The sequence below is a fragment of the Aquarana catesbeiana genome, unplaced genomic scaffold, assembly GCF_042186555.1.
Source record: "Aquarana catesbeiana isolate 2022-GZ unplaced genomic scaffold, ASM4218655v1 unanchor46, whole genome shotgun sequence".
Taxonomy (NCBI): Eukaryota; Metazoa; Chordata; class Amphibia; order Anura; family Ranidae; genus Aquarana; species Aquarana catesbeiana.
In genome coordinates this window covers 82,279-102,921 of record NW_027362702.1, presented here as the reverse complement: position 1 = coordinate 102,921, position 20,643 = coordinate 82,279, and the positions used below count along the sequence as shown (strand labels likewise).

General features: G+C 51.3%; 34 non-coding genes across 34 annotated transcripts; 18 read left to right on the top strand and 16 right to left on the bottom strand.

Moving 5' to 3' along the window:
- Positions 1 to 317: 317 nt before the first annotated feature.
- TRNAY-GUA (transfer RNA tyrosine (anticodon GUA)) lies at positions 318 to 403 on the top strand. Its single transcript is given in 2 exon segments — positions 318 to 354; positions 368 to 403. It is a non-coding gene; the product is annotated as a tRNA-Tyr (tRNA).
- A 147-nt stretch (positions 404 to 550) lies between these two features.
- TRNAN-GUU (transfer RNA asparagine (anticodon GUU)) lies at positions 551 to 624 on the top strand. Its single transcript has one exon. It is a non-coding gene; the product is annotated as a tRNA-Asn (tRNA).
- Positions 625 to 1,801: 1,177 nt separating this feature from the next.
- On the bottom strand, positions 1,802 to 1,873 carry TRNAG-UCC (transfer RNA glycine (anticodon UCC)). The gene has a single exon. It is a non-coding gene; the product is annotated as a tRNA-Gly (tRNA).
- A 241-nt stretch (positions 1,874 to 2,114) lies between these two features.
- TRNAK-CUU (transfer RNA lysine (anticodon CUU)) lies at positions 2,115 to 2,187 on the bottom strand. Its single transcript has one exon. It is a non-coding gene; the product is annotated as a tRNA-Lys (tRNA).
- Positions 2,188 to 2,558: 371 nt separating this feature from the next.
- Positions 2,559 to 2,644, top strand: TRNAY-GUA (transfer RNA tyrosine (anticodon GUA)). Its single transcript is given in 2 exon segments — positions 2,559 to 2,595; positions 2,609 to 2,644. It is a non-coding gene; the product is annotated as a tRNA-Tyr (tRNA).
- Positions 2,645 to 2,791: 147 nt separating this feature from the next.
- TRNAN-GUU (transfer RNA asparagine (anticodon GUU)) lies at positions 2,792 to 2,865 on the top strand. The gene has a single exon. It is a non-coding gene; the product is annotated as a tRNA-Asn (tRNA).
- A 1,177-nt stretch (positions 2,866 to 4,042) lies between these two features.
- Positions 4,043 to 4,114, bottom strand: TRNAG-UCC (transfer RNA glycine (anticodon UCC)). Its single transcript has one exon. It is a non-coding gene; the product is annotated as a tRNA-Gly (tRNA).
- A 241-nt stretch (positions 4,115 to 4,355) lies between these two features.
- TRNAK-CUU (transfer RNA lysine (anticodon CUU)) lies at positions 4,356 to 4,428 on the bottom strand. The gene has a single exon. It is a non-coding gene; the product is annotated as a tRNA-Lys (tRNA).
- Positions 4,429 to 4,799: 371 nt separating this feature from the next.
- TRNAY-GUA (transfer RNA tyrosine (anticodon GUA)) lies at positions 4,800 to 4,885 on the top strand. Its single transcript is given in 2 exon segments — positions 4,800 to 4,836; positions 4,850 to 4,885. It is a non-coding gene; the product is annotated as a tRNA-Tyr (tRNA).
- Positions 4,886 to 5,032: 147 nt separating this feature from the next.
- TRNAN-GUU (transfer RNA asparagine (anticodon GUU)) lies at positions 5,033 to 5,106 on the top strand. Its single transcript has one exon. It is a non-coding gene; the product is annotated as a tRNA-Asn (tRNA).
- A 1,177-nt stretch (positions 5,107 to 6,283) lies between these two features.
- TRNAG-UCC (transfer RNA glycine (anticodon UCC)) lies at positions 6,284 to 6,355 on the bottom strand. Its single transcript has one exon. It is a non-coding gene; the product is annotated as a tRNA-Gly (tRNA).
- Positions 6,356 to 6,596: 241 nt separating this feature from the next.
- Positions 6,597 to 6,669, bottom strand: TRNAK-CUU (transfer RNA lysine (anticodon CUU)). Its single transcript has one exon. It is a non-coding gene; the product is annotated as a tRNA-Lys (tRNA).
- A 371-nt stretch (positions 6,670 to 7,040) lies between these two features.
- On the top strand, positions 7,041 to 7,126 carry TRNAY-GUA (transfer RNA tyrosine (anticodon GUA)). Its single transcript is given in 2 exon segments — positions 7,041 to 7,077; positions 7,091 to 7,126. It is a non-coding gene; the product is annotated as a tRNA-Tyr (tRNA).
- Positions 7,127 to 7,273: 147 nt separating this feature from the next.
- Positions 7,274 to 7,347, top strand: TRNAN-GUU (transfer RNA asparagine (anticodon GUU)). The gene has a single exon. It is a non-coding gene; the product is annotated as a tRNA-Asn (tRNA).
- A 1,175-nt stretch (positions 7,348 to 8,522) lies between these two features.
- TRNAG-UCC (transfer RNA glycine (anticodon UCC)) lies at positions 8,523 to 8,594 on the bottom strand. The gene has a single exon. It is a non-coding gene; the product is annotated as a tRNA-Gly (tRNA).
- A 241-nt stretch (positions 8,595 to 8,835) lies between these two features.
- On the bottom strand, positions 8,836 to 8,908 carry TRNAK-CUU (transfer RNA lysine (anticodon CUU)). The gene has a single exon. It is a non-coding gene; the product is annotated as a tRNA-Lys (tRNA).
- A 371-nt stretch (positions 8,909 to 9,279) lies between these two features.
- Positions 9,280 to 9,365, top strand: TRNAY-GUA (transfer RNA tyrosine (anticodon GUA)). The gene is given in 2 exon segments: positions 9,280 to 9,316; positions 9,330 to 9,365. It is a non-coding gene; the product is annotated as a tRNA-Tyr (tRNA).
- Positions 9,366 to 9,500: 135 nt separating this feature from the next.
- Positions 9,501 to 9,574, top strand: TRNAN-GUU (transfer RNA asparagine (anticodon GUU)). The gene has a single exon. It is a non-coding gene; the product is annotated as a tRNA-Asn (tRNA).
- A 1,178-nt stretch (positions 9,575 to 10,752) lies between these two features.
- TRNAG-UCC (transfer RNA glycine (anticodon UCC)) lies at positions 10,753 to 10,824 on the bottom strand. Its single transcript has one exon. It is a non-coding gene; the product is annotated as a tRNA-Gly (tRNA).
- Positions 10,825 to 11,741: 917 nt separating this feature from the next.
- Positions 11,742 to 11,815, top strand: TRNAN-GUU (transfer RNA asparagine (anticodon GUU)). Its single transcript has one exon. It is a non-coding gene; the product is annotated as a tRNA-Asn (tRNA).
- A 1,177-nt stretch (positions 11,816 to 12,992) lies between these two features.
- TRNAG-UCC (transfer RNA glycine (anticodon UCC)) lies at positions 12,993 to 13,064 on the bottom strand. The gene has a single exon. It is a non-coding gene; the product is annotated as a tRNA-Gly (tRNA).
- Positions 13,065 to 13,305: 241 nt separating this feature from the next.
- TRNAK-CUU (transfer RNA lysine (anticodon CUU)) lies at positions 13,306 to 13,378 on the bottom strand. The gene has a single exon. It is a non-coding gene; the product is annotated as a tRNA-Lys (tRNA).
- Positions 13,379 to 13,749: 371 nt separating this feature from the next.
- TRNAY-GUA (transfer RNA tyrosine (anticodon GUA)) lies at positions 13,750 to 13,835 on the top strand. The gene is given in 2 exon segments: positions 13,750 to 13,786; positions 13,800 to 13,835. It is a non-coding gene; the product is annotated as a tRNA-Tyr (tRNA).
- Positions 13,836 to 13,982: 147 nt separating this feature from the next.
- TRNAN-GUU (transfer RNA asparagine (anticodon GUU)) lies at positions 13,983 to 14,056 on the top strand. Its single transcript has one exon. It is a non-coding gene; the product is annotated as a tRNA-Asn (tRNA).
- Positions 14,057 to 15,233: 1,177 nt separating this feature from the next.
- On the bottom strand, positions 15,234 to 15,305 carry TRNAG-UCC (transfer RNA glycine (anticodon UCC)). Its single transcript has one exon. It is a non-coding gene; the product is annotated as a tRNA-Gly (tRNA).
- A 241-nt stretch (positions 15,306 to 15,546) lies between these two features.
- Positions 15,547 to 15,619, bottom strand: TRNAK-CUU (transfer RNA lysine (anticodon CUU)). Its single transcript has one exon. It is a non-coding gene; the product is annotated as a tRNA-Lys (tRNA).
- Positions 15,620 to 15,990: 371 nt separating this feature from the next.
- On the top strand, positions 15,991 to 16,076 carry TRNAY-GUA (transfer RNA tyrosine (anticodon GUA)). The gene is given in 2 exon segments: positions 15,991 to 16,027; positions 16,041 to 16,076. It is a non-coding gene; the product is annotated as a tRNA-Tyr (tRNA).
- Positions 16,077 to 16,223: 147 nt separating this feature from the next.
- TRNAN-GUU (transfer RNA asparagine (anticodon GUU)) lies at positions 16,224 to 16,297 on the top strand. Its single transcript has one exon. It is a non-coding gene; the product is annotated as a tRNA-Asn (tRNA).
- Positions 16,298 to 17,474: 1,177 nt separating this feature from the next.
- TRNAG-UCC (transfer RNA glycine (anticodon UCC)) lies at positions 17,475 to 17,546 on the bottom strand. The gene has a single exon. It is a non-coding gene; the product is annotated as a tRNA-Gly (tRNA).
- A 241-nt stretch (positions 17,547 to 17,787) lies between these two features.
- TRNAK-CUU (transfer RNA lysine (anticodon CUU)) lies at positions 17,788 to 17,860 on the bottom strand. The gene has a single exon. It is a non-coding gene; the product is annotated as a tRNA-Lys (tRNA).
- A 371-nt stretch (positions 17,861 to 18,231) lies between these two features.
- TRNAY-GUA (transfer RNA tyrosine (anticodon GUA)) lies at positions 18,232 to 18,317 on the top strand. Its single transcript is given in 2 exon segments — positions 18,232 to 18,268; positions 18,282 to 18,317. It is a non-coding gene; the product is annotated as a tRNA-Tyr (tRNA).
- Positions 18,318 to 18,464: 147 nt separating this feature from the next.
- TRNAN-GUU (transfer RNA asparagine (anticodon GUU)) lies at positions 18,465 to 18,538 on the top strand. Its single transcript has one exon. It is a non-coding gene; the product is annotated as a tRNA-Asn (tRNA).
- Positions 18,539 to 19,715: 1,177 nt separating this feature from the next.
- TRNAG-UCC (transfer RNA glycine (anticodon UCC)) lies at positions 19,716 to 19,787 on the bottom strand. Its single transcript has one exon. It is a non-coding gene; the product is annotated as a tRNA-Gly (tRNA).
- A 685-nt stretch (positions 19,788 to 20,472) lies between these two features.
- On the top strand, positions 20,473 to 20,558 carry TRNAY-AUA (transfer RNA tyrosine (anticodon AUA)). The gene is given in 2 exon segments: positions 20,473 to 20,509; positions 20,523 to 20,558. It is a non-coding gene; the product is annotated as a tRNA-Tyr (tRNA).
- The last annotated feature ends 85 nt before the right edge of the window (positions 20,559 to 20,643 follow it).

The following is a 20,643-nucleotide window of genomic DNA, read 5'->3' as shown; positions in this document are numbered from 1 at the left end:
TGCTAACTTTCGGCCCAATTTGTTTTGATAGACGCAATGCGCTTCCAAACACTCCTGCGCTTACTTGCTGTCAGGGAGGTACATCACCGTTGCTGCTGTGGTTTTTGGGCTCCCAACAAAACGCGGTAGGTGCTTCGATTGTGTTTTCTCGCTGTGCAAAACGTGAAGCCGAGCTTTCCCACATCACAGCTGCCAAGGCATTTGACCTTTCAGGCAGAGGCGGCATAGACCAATCCCTCAAGGCAGAAGGACTAACGCAAAGGGCAAAGCGCTGGCTTTGAATGCAAGGAGTCACGGGCTACGACCCACCGGCGGGCCCTTCGATAGCTCAGCTGGTAGAGCGGAGGACTGTAGCGTCAACGTAGTAATCCTTAGGTCGCTGGTTCGATTCCGGCTCGAAGGATGCCCTCTTTTACCCTGCCTCTCTCCCCCTTTAACTAGAAGGCACTCTAGAAGGCACTCTAGAAATGTGCAATTGGGAAGCCTTTTAAGGAACTTTGTTTTTATTATTCATGTCTCCCTCGGCCGGTGCGCCGGCCCTCGGCGTGCAGTCTCTGTGGCGCAATCGGTTAGCGCGTTCGGCTGTTAACCGAAAGGTTGGTGGTTCGAGCCCACCCAGGGACGCTCATGTTTTCTCCATTACCTCAGTGGGGCCCGAAGGCTAAAACAAAGCGTGTCCTTTGGCTCTCTTCAGGTGACCGGCAACTGAGCAGACAAACAAGCGTTCACTGGAGACCCTTGCAAATGTACTAGCCGTTTGTTGAAGAGGTTTACATAGTTGATCGAGCCACTTCTTTGGCTCAGGAAGATAACTGCAGCACTTCTAGTCACACCTTAAGACAATCACCATGTGAATGTGTCGATGTTGATTGTCCAAGAACAGGGGGAGGTGTGAAAATTGTAGAACCGCCCTGTTCAAGTTAGATGATCCCATTGTTGGTGGCAGGAAGCCTGCATAGCTATTGGTGCCTAGATCGGCGTGGCTAAAGGTGACAATTGTTGTCAAATCGCTTGGCTAGCTAGAGCGATGTTCAAAATGGGCAGTGCAGATAGTGCCGATGTACAAGCTTCCGTCCCAGTGTATTGCTGGACTTGAAGTACACAGCGATGCAATTGTTGTTAAAGATCCTCCGGAGTTTTTCTGACACTCCAGTGGCTTACGGGGGTGACTATATTTCTCCAAATGTTCTGCTTCTCCCCAGTTTGTTTTCGTGACCTTGTGGATGTTTAGCCAAGACCCAGTCTGGCTAGCCACAAGCTTTCAAAGCACACCTGAGAGGGTCTGTAGACTCTTTTTGTTGTTACCGCGTCAGCCCGATATTGCAGAGTCCTAAGAAGCCCCAGCTTGGGTTCCAGTGGGTGGTGTGAGCCAAAAAGCAGATAGCGGTGTGTGTGGGTAGGTTTCCTGTAGGCCTCCTTGCCCAAATGCACCCCTTTCCTTGCCTTGCAAGACACAGTCCAAAGCGGGTCATTTGCTATTCGATGCCTTCGTCACCGAATAGCAAATGGTGCAATATGATGCCAGCTAAGGGTGTTAGCGTTGTTGCCAGATACTTAGCAATGTTGTGTGTGACAGAGTTGATTCTCTTTGGGAATCAGTAGTCAAAATGGCTGAACCTTGGCCCTGGATAATGCTGGACCTCCTGAGCGAGTTAAAGCATAAGGCCAGAGACTTTTCGAATGCCGAAGAAAGTCTCCACAGTTGTCGCTAAGCCAGGATATCTTAGGAGCTTTCTTCAAGGACCTGGATGACTTGGGTCTTTGCTTAGGGCCGCTTTGCAAGGCCAAAAAGGGATAGGAGTGCGTTGGCCGGGAATCGAACCCGGGTCAACTGCTTGGAAGGCAGCTATGCTCACCACTATACCACCAACGCAAGGCTGTCCGGGGCCTGTGCCACTATCTCTATCCAATTCGTGTCACACGTGGCGCTGATAAGAACCACGCCCCAGCGCAAGGTCAACTTGCTGCCATACGAATTGACCACTAGAAAGATAAGCTCGAAACATTTCCCCGTTTGTAGAGGGAATGGAAGAGAAGCCAGTCGATATGGTAAAGGTGGGGCCGTGCAGTGCGCATGAATGCCACTGACTGGGCCAAAACGTTGCGATGCCATACGCCCAACGTGGGGCTCGAACCCACGACCCTGAGATTAAGAGTCTCATGCTCTACCGACTGAGCTAGCCGGGCTAAGACGCTGCCTCCCGTGTGGCCTCTTGCTACCAACTGACGCCAAACACTTTTTGCTAACTTTCGGCCCAATTTGTTTTGATAGACGCAATGCGCTTCCAAACACTCCTGCGCTTACTTGCTGTCAGGGAGGTACATCACCGTTGCTGCTGTGGTTTTTGGGCTCCCAACAAAACGCGGTAGGTGCTTCGATTGTGTTTTCTCGCTGTGCAAAACGTGAAGCCGAGCTTTCCCACATCACAGCTGCCAAGGCATTTGACCTTTCAGGCAGAGGCGGCATAGACCAATCCCTCAAGGCAGAAGGACTAACGCAAAGGGCAAAGCGCTGGCTTTGAATGCAAGGAGTCACGGGCTACGACCCACCGGCGGGCCCTTCGATAGCTCAGCTGGTAGAGCGGAGGACTGTAGCGTCAACGTAGTAATCCTTAGGTCGCTGGTTCGATTCCGGCTCGAAGGATGCCCTCTTTTACCCTGCCTCTCTCCCCCTTTAACTAGAAGGCACTCTAGAAGGCACTCTAGAAATGTGCAATTGGGAAGCCTTTTAAGGAACTTTGTTTTTATTATTCATGTCTCCCTCGGCCGGTGCGCCGGCCCTCGGCGTGCAGTCTCTGTGGCGCAATCGGTTAGCGCGTTCGGCTGTTAACCGAAAGGTTGGTGGTTCGAGCCCACCCAGGGACGCTCATGTTTTCTCCATTACCTCAGTGGGGCCCGAAGGCTAAAACAAAGCGTGTCCTTTGGCTCTCTTCAGGTGACCGGCAACTGAGCAGACAAACAAGCGTTCACTGGAGACCCTTGCAAATGTACTAGCCATTTGTTGAAGAGGTTTACATAGTTGATCGAGCCACTTCTTTGGCTCAGGAAGATAACTGCAGCACTTCTAGTCACACCTTAAGACAATCACCATGTGAATGTGTCGATGTTGATTGTCCAAGAACAGGGGGAGGTGTGAAAATTGTAGAACCGCCCTGTTCAAGTTAGATGATCCCATTGTTGGTGGCAGGAAGCCTGCATAGCTATTGGTGCCTAGATCGGCGTGGCTAAAGGTGACAATTGTTGTCAAATCGCTTGGCTAGCTAGAGCGATGTTCAAAATGGGCAGTGCAGATAGTGCCGATGTACAAGCTTCCGTCCCAGTGTATTGCTGGACTTGAAGTACACAGCGATGCAATTGTTGTTAAAGATCCTCCGGAGTTTTTCTGACACTCCAGTGGCTTACGGGGGTGACTATATTTCTCCAAATGTTCTGCTTCTCCCCAGTTTGTTTTCGTGACCTTGTGGATGTTTAGCCAAGACCCAGTCTGGCTAGCCACAAGCTTTCAAAGCACACCTGAGAGGGTCTGTAGACTCTTTTTGTTGTTACCGCGTCAGCCCGATATTGCAGAGTCCTAAGAAGCCCCAGCTTGGGTTCCAGTGGGTGGTGTGAGCCAAAAAGCAGATAGCGGTGTGTGTGGGTAGGTTTCCTGTAGGCCTCCTTGCCCAAATGCACCCCTTTCCTTGCCTTGCAAGACACAGTCCAAAGCGGGTCATTTGCTATTCGATGCCTTCGTCACCGAATAGCAAATGGTGCAATATGATGCCAGCTAAGGGTGTTAGCGTTGTTGCCAGATACTTAGCAATGTTGTGTGTGACAGAGTTGATTCTCTTTGGGAATCAGTAGTCAAAATGGCTGAACCTTGGCCCTGGATAATGCTGGACCTCCTGAGCGAGTTAAAGCATAAGGCCAGAGACTTTTCGAATGCCGAAGAAAGTCTCCACAGTTGTCGCTAAGCCAGGATATCTTAGGAGCTTTCTTCAAGGACCTGGATGACTTGGGTCTTTGCTTAGGGCCGCTTTGCAAGGCCAAAAAGGGATAGGAGTGCGTTGGCCGGGAATCGAACCCGGGTCAACTGCTTGGAAGGCAGCTATGCTCACCACTATACCACCAACGCAAGGCTGTCCGGGGCCTGTGCCACTATCTCTATCCAATTCGTGTCACACGTGGCGCTGATAAGAACCACGCCCCAGCGCAAGGTCAACTTGCTGCCATACGAATTGACCACTAGAAAGATAAGCTCGAAACATTTCCCCGTTTGTAGAGGGAATGGAAGAGAAGCCAGTCGATATGGTAAAGGTGGGGCCGTGCAGTGCGCATGAATGCCACTGACTGGGCCAAAACGTTGCGATGCCATACGCCCAACGTGGGGCTCGAACCCACGACCCTGAGATTAAGAGTCTCATGCTCTACCGACTGAGCTAGCCGGGCTAAGACGCTGCCTCCCGTGTGGCCTCTTGCTACCAACTGACGCCAAACACTTTTTGCTAACTTTCGGCCCAATTTGTTTTGATAGACGCAATGCGCTTCCAAACACTCCTGCGCTTACTTGCTGTCAGGGAGGTACATCACCGTTGCTGCTGTGGTTTTTGGGCTCCCAACAAAACGCGGTAGGTGCTTCGATTGTGTTTTCTCGCTGTGCAAAACGTGAAGCCGAGCTTTCCCACATCACAGCTGCCAAGGCATTTGACCTTTCAGGCAGAGGCGGCATAGACCAATCCCTCAAGGCAGAAGGACTAACGCAAAGGGCAAAGCGCTGGCTTTGAATGCAAGGAGTCACGGGCTACGACCCACCGGCGGGCCCTTCGATAGCTCAGCTGGTAGAGCGGAGGACTGTAGCGTCAACGTAGTAATCCTTAGGTCGCTGGTTCGATTCCGGCTCGAAGGATGCCCTCTTTTACCCTGCCTCTCTCCCCCTTTAACTAGAAGGCACTCTAGAAGGCACTCTAGAAATGTGCAATTGGGAAGCCTTTTAAGGAACTTTGTTTTTATTATTCATGTCTCCCTCGGCCGGTGCGCCGGCCCTCGGCGTGCAGTCTCTGTGGCGCAATCGGTTAGCGCGTTCGGCTGTTAACCGAAAGGTTGGTGGTTCGAGCCCACCCAGGGACGCTCATGTTTTCTCCATTACCTCAGTGGGGCCCGAAGGCTAAAACAAAGCGTGTCCTTTGGCTCTCTTCAGGTGACCGGCAACTGAGCAGACAAACAAGCGTTCACTGGAGACCCTTGCAAATGTACTAGCCGTTTGTTGAAGAGGTTTACATAGTTGATCGAGCCACTTCTTTGGCTCAGGAAGATAACTGCAGCACTTCTAGTCACACCTTAAGACAATCACCATGTGAATGTGTCGATGTTGATTGTCCAAGAACAGGGGGAGGTGTGAAAATTGTAGAACCGCCCTGTTCAAGTTAGATGATCCCATTGTTGGTGGCAGGAAGCCTGCATAGCTATTGGTGCCTAGATCGGCGTGGCTAAAGGTGACAATTGTTGTCAAATCGCTTGGCTAGCTAGAGCGATGTTCAAAATGGGCAGTGCAGATAGTGCCGATGTACAAGCTTCCGTCCCAGTGTATTGCTGGACTTGAAGTACACAGCGATGCAATTGTTGTTAAAGATCCTCCGGAGTTTTTCTGACACTCCAGTGGCTTACGGGGGTGACTATATTTCTCCAAATGTTCTGCTTCTCCCCAGTTTGTTTTCGTGACCTTGTGGATGTTTAGCCAAGACCCAGTCTGGCTAGCCACAAGCTTTCAAAGCACACCTGAGAGGGTCTGTAGACTCTTTTTGTTGTTACCGCGTCAGCCCGATATTGCAGAGTCCTAAGAAGCCCCAGCTTGGGTTCCAGTGGGTGGTGTGAGCCAAAAAGCAGATAGCGGTGTGTGTGGGTAGGTTTCCTGTAGGCCTCCTTGCCCAAATGCACCCCTTTCCTTGCCTTGCAAGACACAGTCCAAAGCGGGTCATTTGCTATTCGATGCCTTCGTCACCGAATAGCAAATGGTGCAATATGATGCCAGCTAAGGGTGTTAGCGTTGTTGCCAGATACTTAGCAATGTTGTGTGTGACAGAGTTGATTCTCTTTGGGAATCAGTAGTCAAAATGGCTGAACCTTGGCCCTGGATAATGCTGGACCTCCTGAGCGAGTTAAAGCATAAGGCCAGAGACTTTTCGAATGCCGAAGAAAGTCTCCACAGTTGTCGCTAAGCCAGGATATCTTAGGAGCTTTCTTCAAGGACCTGGATGACTTGGGTCTTTGCTTAGGGCCGCTTTGCAAGGCCAAAAAGGGATAGGAGTGCGTTGGCCGGGAATCGAACCCGGGTCAACTGCTTGGAAGGCAGCTATGCTCACCACTATACCACCAACGCAAGGCTGTCCGGGGTCTGTGCCACTATCTCTATCCAATTCGTGTCACACGTGGCGCTGATAAGAACCACGCCCCAGCGCAAGGTCAACTTGCTGCCATACGAATTGACCACTAGAAAGATAAGCTCGAAACATTTCCCCGTTTGTAGAGGGAATGGAAGAGAAGCCAGTCGATATGGTAAAGGTGGGGCCGTGCAGTGCGCATGAATGCCACTGACTGGGCCAAAACGTTGCGATGCCATACGCCCAACGTGGGGCTCGAACCCACGACCCTGAGATTAAGAGTCTCATGCTCTACCGACTGAGCTAGCCGGGCTAAGACGCTGCCTCCCGTGTGGCCTCTTGCTACCAACTGACGCCAAACACTTTTTGCTAACTTTCGGCCCAATTTGTTTTGATAGACGCAATGCGCTTCCAAACACTCCTGCGCTTACTTGCTGTCAGGGAGGTACATCACCGTTGCTGCTGTGGTTTTTGGGCTCCCAACAAAACGCGGTAGGTGCTTCGATTGTGTTTTCTCGCTGTGCAAAACGTGAAGCCGAGCTTTCCCACATCACAGCTGCCAAGGCATTTGACCTTTCAGGCAGAGGCGGCATAGACCAATCCCTCAAGGCAGAAGGACTAACGCAAAGGGCAAAGCGCTGGCTTTGAATGCAAGGAGTCACGGGCTACGACCCACCGGCGGGCCCTTCGATAGCTCAGCTGGTAGAGCGGAGGACTGTAGCGTCAACGTAGTAATCCTTAGGTCGCTGGTTCGATTCCGGCTCGAAGGATGCCCTCTTTTACCCTGCCTCTCTCCCCCTTTAACTAGAAGGCACTCTAGAAGGCACTCTAGAAATGTGCAATTGGGAAGCCTTTTAAGGAACTTTGTTTTTATTATTCATGTCTCCCTCGGCCGGTGCGCCGGCCCTCGGCGTGCAGTCTCTGTGGCGCAATCGGTTAGCGCGTTCGGCTGTTAACCGAAAGGTTGGTGGTTCGAGCCCACCCAGGGACGCTCATGTTTTCTCCATTACCTCAGTGGGGCCCGAAGGCTAAAACAAAGCGTGTCCTTTGGCTCTCTTCAGGTGACCGGCAACTGAGCAGACAAACAAGCGTTCACTGGAGACCCTTGCAAATGTACTAGCCGTTTGTTGAAGAGGTTTACATAGTTGATCGAGCCACTTCTTTGGCTCAGGAAGATAACTGCAGCACTTCTAGTCACACCTTAAGACAATCACCATGTGAATGTGTCGATGTTGATTGTCCAAGAACAGGGGGAGGTGTGAAAATTGTAGAACCGCCCTGTTCAAGTTAGATGATCCCATTGTTGGTGGCAGGAAGCCTGCATAGCTATTGGTGCCTAGATCGGCGTGGCTAAAGGTGACAATTGTTGTCAAATCGCTTGGCTAGCTAGAGCGATGTTCAAAATGGGCAGTGCAGATAGTGCCGATGTACAAGCTTCCGTCCCAGTGTATTGCTGGACTTGAAGTACACAGCGATGCAATTGTTGTTAAAGATCCTCCGGAGTTTTTCTGACACTCCAGTGGCTTACGGGGGTGACTATATTTCTCCAAATGTTCTGCTTCTCCCCAGTTTGTTTTCGTGACCTTGTGGATGTTTAGCCAAGACCCAGTCTGGCTAGCCACAAGCTTTCAAAGCACACCTGAGAGGGTCTGTAGACTCTTTTTGTTGTTACCGCGTCAGCCCGATATTGCAGAGTCCTAAGAAGCCCCAGCTTGGGTTCCAGTGGGTGGTGTGAGCCAAAAAGCAGATAGCGGTGTGTGGGTAGGTTTCCTGTAGGCCTCCTTGCCCAAATGCACCCCTTTCCTTGCCTTGCAAGACACAGTCCAAAGCGGGTCATTTGCTATTCGATGCCTTCGTCACCGAATAGCAAATGGTGCAATATGATGCCAGCTAAGGGTGTTAGCGTTGTTGCCAGATACTTAGCAATGTTGTGTGTGACAGAGTTGATTCTCTTTGGGAATCAGTAGTCAAAATGGCTGAACCTTGGCCCTGGATAATGCTGGACCTCCTGAGCGAGTTAAAGCATAAGGCCAGAGACTTTTCGAATGCCGAAGAAAGTCTCCACAGTTGTCGCTAAGCCAGGATATCTTAGGAGCTTTCTTCAAGGACCTGGATGACTTGGGTCTTTGCTTAGGGCCGCTTTGCAAGGCCAAAAAGGGATAGGAGTGCGTTGGCCGGGAATCGAACCCGGGTCAACTGCTTGGAAGGCAGCTATGCTCACCACTATACCACCAACGCAAGGCTGTCCGGGGTCTGTGCCACTATCTCTATCCAATTCGTGTCACACGTGGCGCTGATAAGAACCACGCCCCAGCGCAAGGTCAACTTGCTGCCATACGAATTGACCACTAGAAAGATAAGCTCGAAACATTTCCCCGTTTGTAGAGGGAATGGAAGAGAAGCCAGTCGATATGGTAAAGGTGGGGCCGTGCAGTGCGCATGAATGCCACTGACTGGGCCAAAACGTTGCGATGCCATACGCCCAACGTGGGGCTCGAACCCACGACCCTGAGATTAAGAGTCTCATGCTCTACCGACTGAGCTAGCCGGGCTAAGACGCTGCCTCCCGTGTGGCCTCTTGCTACCAACTGACGCCAAACACTTTTTGCTAACTTTCGGCCCAATTTGTTTTGATAGACGCAATGCGCTTCCAAACACTCCTGCGCTTACTTGCTGTCAGGGAGGTACATCACCGTTGCTGCTGTGGTTTTTGGGCTCCCAACAAAACGCGGTAGGTGCTTCGATTGTGTTTTCTCGCTGTGCAAAACGTGAAGCCGAGCTTTCCCACATCACAGCTGCCAAGGCATTTGACCTTTCAGGCAGAGGCGGCATAGACCAATCCCTCAAGGCAGAAGGACTAACGCAAAGGGCAAAGCGCTGGCTTTGAATGCAAGGAGTCACGGGCTACGACCCACCGGCGGGCCCTTCGATAGCTCAGCTGGTAGAGCGGAGGACTGTAGCGTCAACGTAGTAATCCTTAGGTCGCTGGTTCGATTCCGGCTCGAAGGATGCCCTCTTTTACCCTGCCTCTCTCCCCCTTTAACTAGAAGGCACTCTAGAAATGTGCAATTGGGAAGCCTTTTAAGGAACTTTGTTTTTATTATTCATGTCTCCCTCGGCCGGTGCGCCGGCCCTCGGCGTGCAGTCTCTGTGGCGCAATCGGTTAGCGCGTTCGGCTGTTAACCGAAAGGTTGGTGGTTCGAGCCCACCCAGGGACGCTCATGTTTTCTCCATTACCTCAGTGGGGCCCGAAGGCTAAAACAAAGCGTGTCCTTTGGCTCTCTTCAGGTGACCGGCAACTGAGCAGACAAACAAGCGTTCACTGGAGACCCTTGCAAATGTACTAGCCGTTTGTTGAAGAGGTTTACATAGTTGATCGAGCCACTTCTTTGGCTCAGGAAGATAACTGCAGCACTTCTAGTCACACCTTAAGACAATCACCATGTGAATGTGTCGATGTTGATTGTCCAAGAACAGGGGGAGGTGTGAAAATTGTAGAACCGCCCTGTTCAAGTTAGATGATCCCATTGTTGGTGGCAGGAAGCCTGCATAGCTATTGGTGCCTAGATCGGCGTGGCTAAAGGTGACAATTGTTGTCAAATCGCTTGGCTAGCTAGAGCGATGTTCAAAATGGGCAGTGCAGATAGTGCCGATGTACAAGCTTCCGTCCCAGTGTATTGCTGGACTTGAAGTACACAGCGATGCAATTGTTGTTAAAGATCCTCCGGAGTTTTTCTGACACTCCAGTGGCTTACGGGGGTGACTATATTTCTCCAAATGTTCTGCTTCTCCCCAGTTTGTTTTCGTGACCTTGTGGATGTTTAGCCAAGACCCAGTCTGGCTAGCCACAAGCTTTCAAAGCACACCTGAGAGGGTCTGTAGACTCTTTTTGTTGTTACCCGCGTCAGCCCGATATTGCAGAGTCCTAAGAAGCCCCAGCTTGGGTTCCAGTGGGTGGTGTGAGCCAAAAAGCAGATAGCGGTGTGTGTGGGTAGGTTTCCTGTAGGCCTCCTTGCCCAAATGCACCCCTTTCCTTGCCTTGCAAGACACAGTCCAAAGCGGGTCATTTGCTATTCGATGCCTTCGTCACCGAATAGCAAATGGTGCAATATGATGCCAGCTAAGGGTGTTAGCGTTGTTGCCAGATACTTAGCAATGTTGTGTGTGACAGAGTTGATTCTCTTTGGGAATCAGTAGTCAAAATGGCTGAACCTTGGCCCTGGATAATGCTGGACCTCCTGAGCGAGTTAAAGCATAAGGCCAGAGACTTTTCGAATGCCGAAGAAAGTCTCCACAGTTGTCGCTAAGCCAGGATATCTTAGGAGCTTTCTTCAAGGACCTGGATGACTTGGGTCTTTGCTTAGGGCCGCTTTGCAAGGCCAAAAAGGGATAGGAGTGCGTTGGCCGGGAATCGAACCCGGGTCAACTGCTTGGAAGGCAGCTATGCTCACCACTATACCACCAACGCAAGGCTGTCCGGGGCCTGTGCCACTATCTCTATCCAATTCGTGTCACACGTGGCGCTGATAAGAACCACGCCCCAGCGCAAGGTCAACTTGCTGCCATACGAATTGACCACTAGAAAGATAAGCTCGAAACATTTCCCCGTTTGTAGAGGGAATGGAAGAGAAGCCAGTCGATATGGTAAAGGTGGGGCCGTGCAGTGCGCATGAATGCCACTGACTGGGCCAAAACGTTGCGATGCCATACGCCCAACGTGGGGCTCGAACCCAGGACCCTGAGATTAAGAGTCTCATGCTCTACCGACTGAGCTAGCCGGGCTAAGACGCTGCCTCCCGTGTGGCCTCTTGCTACCAACTGACGCCAAACACTTTTTGCTAACTTTCGGCCCAATTTGTTTTGATAGACGCAATGCGCTTCCAAACACTCCTGCGCTTACTTGCTGTCAGGGAGGTACATCACCGTTGCTGCTGTGGTTTTTGGGCTCCCAACAAAACGCGGTAGGTGCTTCGATTGTGTTTTCTCGCTGTGCAAAACGTGAAGCCGAGCTTTCCCACATCACAGCTGCCAAGGCATTTGACCTTTCAGGCAGAGGCGGCATAGACCAATCCCTCAAGGCAGAAGGACTAACGCAAAGGGCAAAGCGCTGGCTTTGAATGCAAGGAGTCACGGGCTACGACCCACCGGCGGGCCCTTGATAGCTCAGCTGGTAGAGCGGAGGACTGTAGCGTCAACGTAGTAATCCTTAGGTCGCTGGTTCGATTCCGGCTCGAAGGATGCCCTCTTTTACCCTGCCTCTCTCCCCCTTTAACTAGAAGGCACTCTAGAAGGCACTCTAGAAATGTGCAATTGGGAAGCCTTTTAAGGAACTTTGTTTTTATTATTCATGTCTCCCTCGGCCGGTGCGCCGGCCCTCGGCGTGCAGTCTCTGTGGCGCAATCGGTTAGCGCGTTCGGCTGTTAACCGAAAGGTTGGTGGTTCGAGCCCACCCAGGGACGCTCATGTTTTCTCCATTACCTCAGTGGGGCCCGAAGGCTAAAACAAAGCGTGTCCTTTGGCTCTCTTCAGGTGACCGGCAACTGAGCAGACAAACAAGCGTTCACTGGAGACCCTTGCAAATGTACTAGCCGTTTGTTGAAGAGGTTTACATAGTTGATCGAGCCACTTCTTTGGCTCAGGAAGATAACTGCAGCACTTCTAGTCACACCTTAAGACAATCACCATGTGAATGTGTCGATGTTGATTGTCCAAGAACAGGGGGAGGTGTGAAAATTGTAGAACCGCCCTGTTCAAGTTAGATGATCCCATTGTTGGTGGCAGGAAGCCTGCATAGCTATTGGTGCCTAGATCGGCGTGGCTAAAGGTGACAATTGTTGTCAAATCGCTTGGCTAGCTAGAGCGATGTTCAAAATGGGCAGTGCAGATAGTGCCGATGTACAAGCTTCCGTCCCAGTGTATTGCTGGACTTGAAGTACACAGCGATGCAATTGTTGTTAAAGATCCTCCGGAGTTTTTCTGACACTCCAGTGGCTTACGGGGGTGACTATATTTCTCCAAATGTTCTGCTTCTCCCCAGTTTGTTTTCGTGACCTTGTGGATGTTTAGCCAAGACCCAGTCTGGCTAGCCACAAGCTTTCAAAGCACACCTGAGAGGGTCTGTAGACTCTTTTTGTTGTTACCGCGTCAGCCCGATATTGCAGAGTCCTAAGAAGCCCCAGCTTGGGTTCCAGTGGGTGGTGTGAGCCAAAAAGCAGATAGCGGTGTGTGTGGGTAGGTTTCCTGTAGGCCTCCTTGCCCAAATGCACCCCTTTCCTTGCCTTGCAAGACACAGTCCAAAGCGGGTCATTTGCTATTCGATGCCTTCGTCACCGAATAGCAAATGGTGCAATATGATGCCAGCTAAGGGTGTTAGCGTTGTTGCCAGATACTTAGCAATGTTGTGTGTGACAGAGTTGATTCTCTTTGGGAATCAGTAGTCAAAATGGCTGAACCTTGGCCCTGGATAATGCTGGACCTCCTGAGCGAGTTAAAGCATAAGGCCAGAGACTTTTCGAATGCCGAAGAAAGTCTCCACAGTTGTCGCTAAGCCAGGATATCTTAGGAGCTTTCTTCAAGGACCTGGATGACTTGGGTCTTTGCTTAGGGCCGCTTTGCAAGGCCAAAAAGGGATAGGAGTGCGTTGGCCGGGAATCGAACCCGGGTCAACTGCTTGGAAGGCAGCTATGCTCACCACTATACCACCAACGCAAGGCTGTCCGGGGCCTGTGCCACTATCTCTATCCAATTCGTGTCACACGTGGCGCTGATAAGAACCACGCCCCAGCGCAAGGTCAACTTGCTGCCATACGAATTGACCACTAGAAAGATAAGCTCGAAACATTTCCCCGTTTGTAGAGGGAATGGAAGAGAAGCCAGTCGATATGGTAAAGGTGGGGCCGTGCAGTGCGCATGAATGCCACTGACTGGGCCAAAACGTTGCGATGCCATACGCCCAACGTGGGGCTCGAACCCACGACCCTGAGATTAAGAGTCTCATGCTCTACCGACTGAGCTAGCCGGGCTAAGACGCTGCCTCCCGTGTGGCCTCTTGCTACCAACTGACGCCAAACACTTTTTGCTAACTTTCGGCCCAATTTGTTTTGATAGACGCAATGCGCTTCCAAACACTCCTGCGCTTACTTGCTGTCAGGGAGGTACATCACCGTTGCTGCTGTGGTTTTTGGGCTCCCAACAAAACGCGGTAGGTGCTTCGATTGTGTTTTCTCGCTGTGCAAAACGTGAAGCCGAGCTTTCCCACATCACAGCTGCCAAGGCATTTGACCTTTCAGGCAGAGGCGGCATAGACCAATCCCTCAAGGCAGAAGGACTAACGCAAAGGGCAAAGCGCTGGCTTTGAATGCAAGGAGTCACGGGCTACGACCCACCGGCGGGCCCTTCGATAGCTCAGCTGGTAGAGCGGAGGACTGTAGCGTCAACGTAGTAATCCTTAGGTCGCTGGTTCGATTCCGGCTCGAAGGATGCCCTCTTTTACCCTGCCTCTCTCCCCCTTTAACTAGAAGGCACTCTAGAAGGCACTCTAGAAATGTGCAATTGGGAAGCCTTTTAAGGAACTTTGTTTTTATTATTCATGTCTCCCTCGGCCGGTGCGCCAGCCCTCGGCGTGCAGTCTCTGTGGCGCAATCGGTTAGCGCGTTCGGCTGTTAACCGAAAGGTTGGTGGTTCGAGCCCACCCAGGGACGCTCATGTTTTCTCCATTACCTCAGTGGGGCCCGAAGGCTAAAACAAAGCGTGTCCTTTGGCTCTCTTCAGGTGACCGGCAACTGAGCAGACAAACAAGCGTTCACTGGAGACCCTTGCAAATGTACTAGCCGTTTGTTGAAGAGGTTTACATAGTTGATCGAGCCACTTCTTTGGCTCAGGAAGATAACTGCAGCACTTCTAGTCACACCTTAAGACAATCACCATGTGAATGTGTCGATGTTGATTGTCCAAGAACAGGGGGAGGTGTGAAAATTGTAGAACCGCCCTGTTCAAGTTAGATGATCCCATTGTTGGTGGCAGGAAGCCTGCATAGCTATTGGTGCCTAGATCGGCGTGGCTAAAGGTGACAATTGTTGTCAAATCGCTTGGCTAGCTAGAGCGATGTTCAAAATGGGCAGTGCAGATAGTGCCGATGTACAAGCTTCCGTCCCAGTGTATTGCTGGACTTGAAGTACACAGCGATGCAATTGTTGTTAAAGATCCTCCGGAGTTTTTCTGACACTCCAGTGGCTTACGGGGGTGACTATATTTCTCCAAATGTTCTGCTTCTCCCCAGTTTGTTTTCGTGACCTTGTGGATGTTTAGCCAAGACCCAGTCTGGCTAGCCACAAGCTTTCAAAGCACACCTGAGAGGGTCTGTAGACTCTTTTTGTTGTTACCGCGTCAGCCCGATATTGCAGAGTCCTAAGAAGCCCCAGCTTGGGTTCCAGTGGGTGGTGTGAGCCAAAAAGCAGATAGCGGTGTGTGTGGGTAGGTTTCCTGTAGGCCTCCTTGCCCAAATGCACCCCTTTCCTTGCCTTGCAAGACACAGTCCAAAGCGGGTCATTTGCTATTCGATGCCTTCGTCACCGAATAGCAAATGGTGCAATATGATGCCAGCTAAGGGTGTTAGCGTTGTTGCCAGATACTTAGCAATGTTGTGTGTGACAGAGTTGATTCTCTTTGGGAATCAGTAGTCAAAATGGCTGAACCTTGGCCCTGGATAATGCTGGACCTCCTGAGCGAGTTAAAGCATAAGGCCAGAGACTTTTCGAATGCCGAAGAAAGTCTCCACAGTTGTCGCTAAGCCAGGATATCTTAGGAGCTTTCTTCAAGGACCTGGATGACTTGGGTCTTTGCTTAGGGCCGCTTTGCAAGGCCAAAAAGGGATAGGAGTGCGTTGGCCGGGAATCGAACCCGGGTCAACTGCTTGGAAGGCAGCTATGCTCACCACTATACCACCAACGCAAGGCTGTCCGGGGCCTGTGCCACTATCTCTATCCAATTCGTGTCACACGTGGCGCTGATAAGAACCACGCCCCAGCGCAAGGTCAACTTGCTGCCATACGAATTGACCACTAGAAAGATAAGCTCGAAACATTTCCCCGTTTGTAGAGGGAATGGAAGAGAAGCCAGTCGATATGGTAAAGGTGGGGCCGTGCAGTGCGCATGAATGCCACTGACTGGGCCAAAACGTTGCGATGCCATACGCCCAACGTGGGGCTCGAACCCACGACCCTGAGATTAAGAGTCTCATGCTCTACCGACTGAGCTAGCCGGGCTAAGACGCTGCCTCCCGTGTGGCCTCTTGCTACCAACTGACGCCAAACACTTTTTGCTAACTTTCGGCCCAATTTGTTTTGATAGACGCAATGCGCTTCCAAACACTCCTGCGCTTACTTGCTGTCAGGGAGGTACATCACCGTTGCTGCTGTGGTTTTTGGGCTCCCAACAAAACGCGGTAGGTGCTTCGATTGTGTTTTCTCGCTGTGCAAAACGTGAAGCCGAGCTTTCCCACATCACAGCTGCCAAGGCATTTGACCTTTCAGGCAGAGGCGGCATAGACCAATCCCTCAAGGCAGAAGGACTAACGCAAAGGGCAAAGCGCTGGCTTTGAATGCAAGGAGTCACGGGCTACGACCCACCGGCGGGCCCTTCGATAGCTCAGCTGGTAGAGCGGAGGACTGTAGCGTCAACGTAGTAATCCTTAGGTCGCTGGTTCGATTCCGGCTCGAAGGATGCCCTCTTTTACCCTGCCTCTCTCCCCCTTTAACTAGAAGGCACTCTAGAAGGCACTCTAGAAATGTGCAATTGGGAAGCCTTTTAAGGAACTTTGTTTTTATTATTCATGTCTCCCTCGGCCGGTGCGCCGGCCCTCGGCGTGCAGTCTCTGTGGCGCAATCGGTTAGCGCGTTCGGCTGTTAACCGAAAGGTTGGTGGTTCGAGCCCACCCAGGGACGCTCATGTTTTCTCCATTACCTCAGTGGGGCCCGAAGGCTAAAACAAAGCGTGTCCTTTGGCTCTCTTCAGGTGACCGGCAACTGAGCAGACAAACAAGCGTTCACTGGAGACCCTTGCAAATGTACTAGCCGTTTGTTGAAGAGGTTTACATAGTTGATCGAGCCACTTCTTTGGCTCAGGAAGATAACTGCAGCACTTCTAGTCACACCTTAAGACAATCACCATGTGAATGTGTCGATGTTGATTGTCCAAGAACAGGGGGAGGTGTGAAAATTGTAGAACCGCCCTGTTCAAGTTAGATGATCCCATTGTTGGTGGCAGGAAGCCTGCATAGCTATTGGTGCCTAGATCGGCGTGGCTAAAGGTGACAATTGTTGTCAAATCGCTTGGCTAGCTAGAGCGATGTTCAAAATGGGCAGTGCAGATAGTGCCGATGTACAAGCTTCCGTCCCAGTGTATTGCTGGACTTGAAGTACACAGCGATGCAATTGTTGTTAAAGATCCTCCGGAGTTTTTCTGACACTCCAGTGGCTTACGGGGGTGACTATATTTCTCCAAATGTTCTGCTTCTCCCCAGTTTGTTTTCGTGACCTTGTGGATGTTTAGCCAAGACCCAGTCTGGCTAGCCACAAGCTTTCAAAGCACACCTGAGAGGGTCTGTAGACTCTTTTTGTTGTTACCGCGTCAGCCCGATATTGCAGAGTCCTAAGAAGCCCCAGCTTGGGTTCCAGTGGGTGGTGTGAGCCAAAAAGCAGATAGCGGTGTGTGTGGGTAGGTTTCCTGTAGGCCTCCTTGCCCAAATGCACCCCTTTCCTTGCCTTGCAAGACACAGTCCAAAGCGGGTCATTTGCTATTCGATGCCTTCGTCACCGAATAGCAAATGGTGCAATATGATGCCAGCTAAGGGTGTTAGCGTTGTTGCCAGATACTTAGCAATGTTGTGTGTGACAGAGTTGATTCTCTTTGGGAATCAGTAGTCAAAATGGCTGAACCTTGGCCCTGGATAATGCTGGACCTCCTGAGCGAGTTAAAGCATAAGGCCAGAGACTTTTCGAATGCCGAAGAAAGTCTCCACAGTTGTCGCTAAGCCAGGATATCTTAGGAGCTTTCTTCAAGGACCTGGATGACTTGGGTCTTTGCTTAGGGCCGCTTTGCAAGGCCAAAAAGGGATAGGAGTGCGTTGGCCGGGAATCGAACCCGGGTCAACTGCTTGGAAGGCAGCTATGCTCACCACTATACCACCAACGCAAGGCTGTCCGGGGCCTGTGCCACTATCTCTATCCAATTCGTGTCACACGTGGCGCTGATAAGAACCACGCCCCAGCGCAAGGTCAACTTGCTGCCATACGAATTGACCACTAGAAAGATAAGCTCGAAACATTTCCCCGTTTGTAGAGGGAATGGAAGAGAAGCCAGTCGATATGGTAAAGGTGGGGCCGTGCAGTGCGCATGAATGCCACTGACTGGGCCAAAACGTTGCGATGCCATACGCCCAACGTGGGGCTCGAACCCACGACCCTGAGATTAAGAGTCTCATGCTCTACCGACTGAGCTAGCCGGGCTAAGACGCTGCCTCCCGTGTGGCCTCTTGCTACCAACTGACGCCAAACACTTTTTGCTAACTTTCGGCCCAATTTGTTTTGATAGACGCAATGCGCTTCCAAACACTCCTGCGCTTACTTGCTGTCAGGGAGGTACATCACCGTTGCTGCTGTGGTTTTTGGGCTCCCAACAAAACGCGGTAGGTGCTTCGATTGTGTTTTCTCGCTGTGCAAAACGTGAAGCCGAGCTTTCCCACATCACAGCTGCCAAGGCATTTGACCTTTCAGGCAGAGGCGGCATAGACCAATCCCTCAAGGCAGAAGGACTAACGCAAAGGGCAAAGCGCTGGCTTTGAATGCAAGGAGTCACGGGCTACGACCCACCGGCGGCCCCTTCGATAGCTCAGCTGGTAGAGCGGAGGACTGTAGCGTCAACGTAGTAATCCTTAGGTCGCTGGTTCGATTCCGGCTCGAAGGATGCCCTCTTTTACCCTGCCTCTCTCCCCCTTTAACTAGAAGGCACTCTAGAAGGCACTCTAGAAATGTGCAATTGGGAAGCCTTTTAAGGAACTTTGTTTTTATTATTCATGTCTCCCTCGGCCGGTGCGCCGGCCCTCGGCGTGCAGTCTCTGTGGCGCAATCGGTTAGCGCGTTCGGCTGTTAACCGAAAGGTTGGTGGTTCGAGCCCACCCAGGGACGCTCATGTTTTCTCCATTACCTCAGTGGGGCCCGAAGGCTAAAACAAAGCGTGTCCTTTGGCTCTCTTCAGGTGACCGGCAACTGAGCAGACAAACAAGCGTTCACTGGAGACCCTTGCAAATGTACTAGCCGTTTGTTGAAGAGGTTTACATAGTTGATCGAGCCACTTCTTTGGCTCAGGAAGATAACTGCAGCACTTCTAGTCACACCTTAAGACAATCACCATGTGAATGTGTCGATGTTGATTGTCCAAGAACAGGGGGAGGTGTGAAAATTGTAGAACCGCCCTGTTCAAGTTAGATGATCCCATTGTTGGTGGCAGGAAGCCTGCATAGCTATTGGTGCCTAGATCGGCGTGGCTAAAGGTGACAATTGTTGTCAAATCGCTTGGCTAGCTAGAGCGATGTTCAAAATGGGCAGTGCAGATAGTGCCGATGTACAAGCTTCCGTCCCAGTGTATTGCTGGACTTGAAGTACACAGCGATGCAATTGTTGTTAAAGATCCTCCGGAGTTTTTCTGACACTCCAGTGGCTTACGGGGGTGACTATATTTCTCCAAATGTTCTGCTTCTCCCCAGTTTGTTTTCGTGACCTTGTGGATGTTTAGCCAAGACCCAGTCTGGCTAGCCACAAGCTTTCAAAGCACACCTGAGAGGGTCTGTAGACTCTTTTTGTTGTTACCGCGTCAGCCCGATATTGCAGAGTCCTAAGAAGCCCCAGCTTGGGTTCCAGTGGGTGGTGTGAGCCAAAAAGCAGATAGCGGTGTGTGTGGGTAGGTTTCCTGTAGGCCTCCTTGCCCAAATGCACCCCTTTCCTTGCCTTGCAAGACACAGTCCAAAGCGGGTCATTTGCTATTCGATGCCTTCGTCACCGAATAGCAAATGGTGCAATATGATGCCAGCTAAGGGTGTTAGCGTTGTTGCCAGATACTTAGCAATGTTGTGTGTGACAGAGTTGATTCTCTTTGGGAATCAGTAGTCAAAATGGCTGAACCTTGGCCCTGGATAATGCTGGACCTCCTGAGCGAGTTAAAGCATAAGGCCAGAGACTTTTCGAATGCCGAAGAAAGTCTCCACAGTTGTCGCTAAGCCAGGATATCTTAGGAGCTTTCTTCAAGGACCTGGATGACTTGGGTCTTTGCTTAGGGCCGCTTTGCAAGGCCAAAAAGGGATAGGAGTGCGTTGGCCGGGAATCGAACCCGGGTCAACTGCTTGGAAGGCAGCTATGCTCACCACTATACCACCAACGCAAGGCTGTCCGGGGCCTGTGCCACTATCTCTATCCAATTCGTGTCACACGTGGCGCTGATAAGAACCACGCCCCAGCGCAAGGTCAACTTGCTGCCATACGAATTGACCACTAGAAAGATAAGCTCGAAACATTTCCCCGTTTGTAGAGGGAATGGAAGAGAAGCCAGTCGATATGGTAAAGGTGGGGCCGTGCAGTGCGCATGAATGCCACTGACTGGGCCAAAACGTTGCGATGCCATACGCCCAACATGGGGCTCGAACCCACGACCCTGAGATTAAGAGTCTCATGCTCTACCGACTGAGCTAGCCGGGCTAAGACGCTGCCTCCCGTGTGGCCTCTTGCTACCAACTGACGCCAAACACTTTTTGCTAACTTTCGGCCCAATTTGTTTTGATAGACGCAATGCGCTTCCAAACACTCCTGCGCTTACTTGCTGTCAGGGAGGTACATCACCGTTGCTGCTGTGGTTTTTGGGCTCCCAACAAAACGCGGTAGGTGCTTCGATTGTGTTTTCTCGCTGTGCAAAACGTGAAGCCGAGCTTTCCCACATCACAGCTGCCAAGGCATTTGACCTTTCAGGCAGAGGCGGCATAGACCAATCCCTCAAGGCAGAAGGACTAACGCAAAGGGCAAAGCGCTGGCTTTGAATGCAAGGAGTCACGGGCTACGACCCACCGGCGGCCCCTTCGATAGCTCAGCTGGTAGAGCGGAGGACTATAGCGTCAACGTAGTAATCCTTAGGTCGCTGGTTCGATTCCGGCTCGAAGGATGCCCTCTTTTACCCTGCCTCTCTCCCCCTTTAACTAGAAGGCACTCTAGAAGGCACTCTAGAAATGTGCAATTGGGAAGCCTTT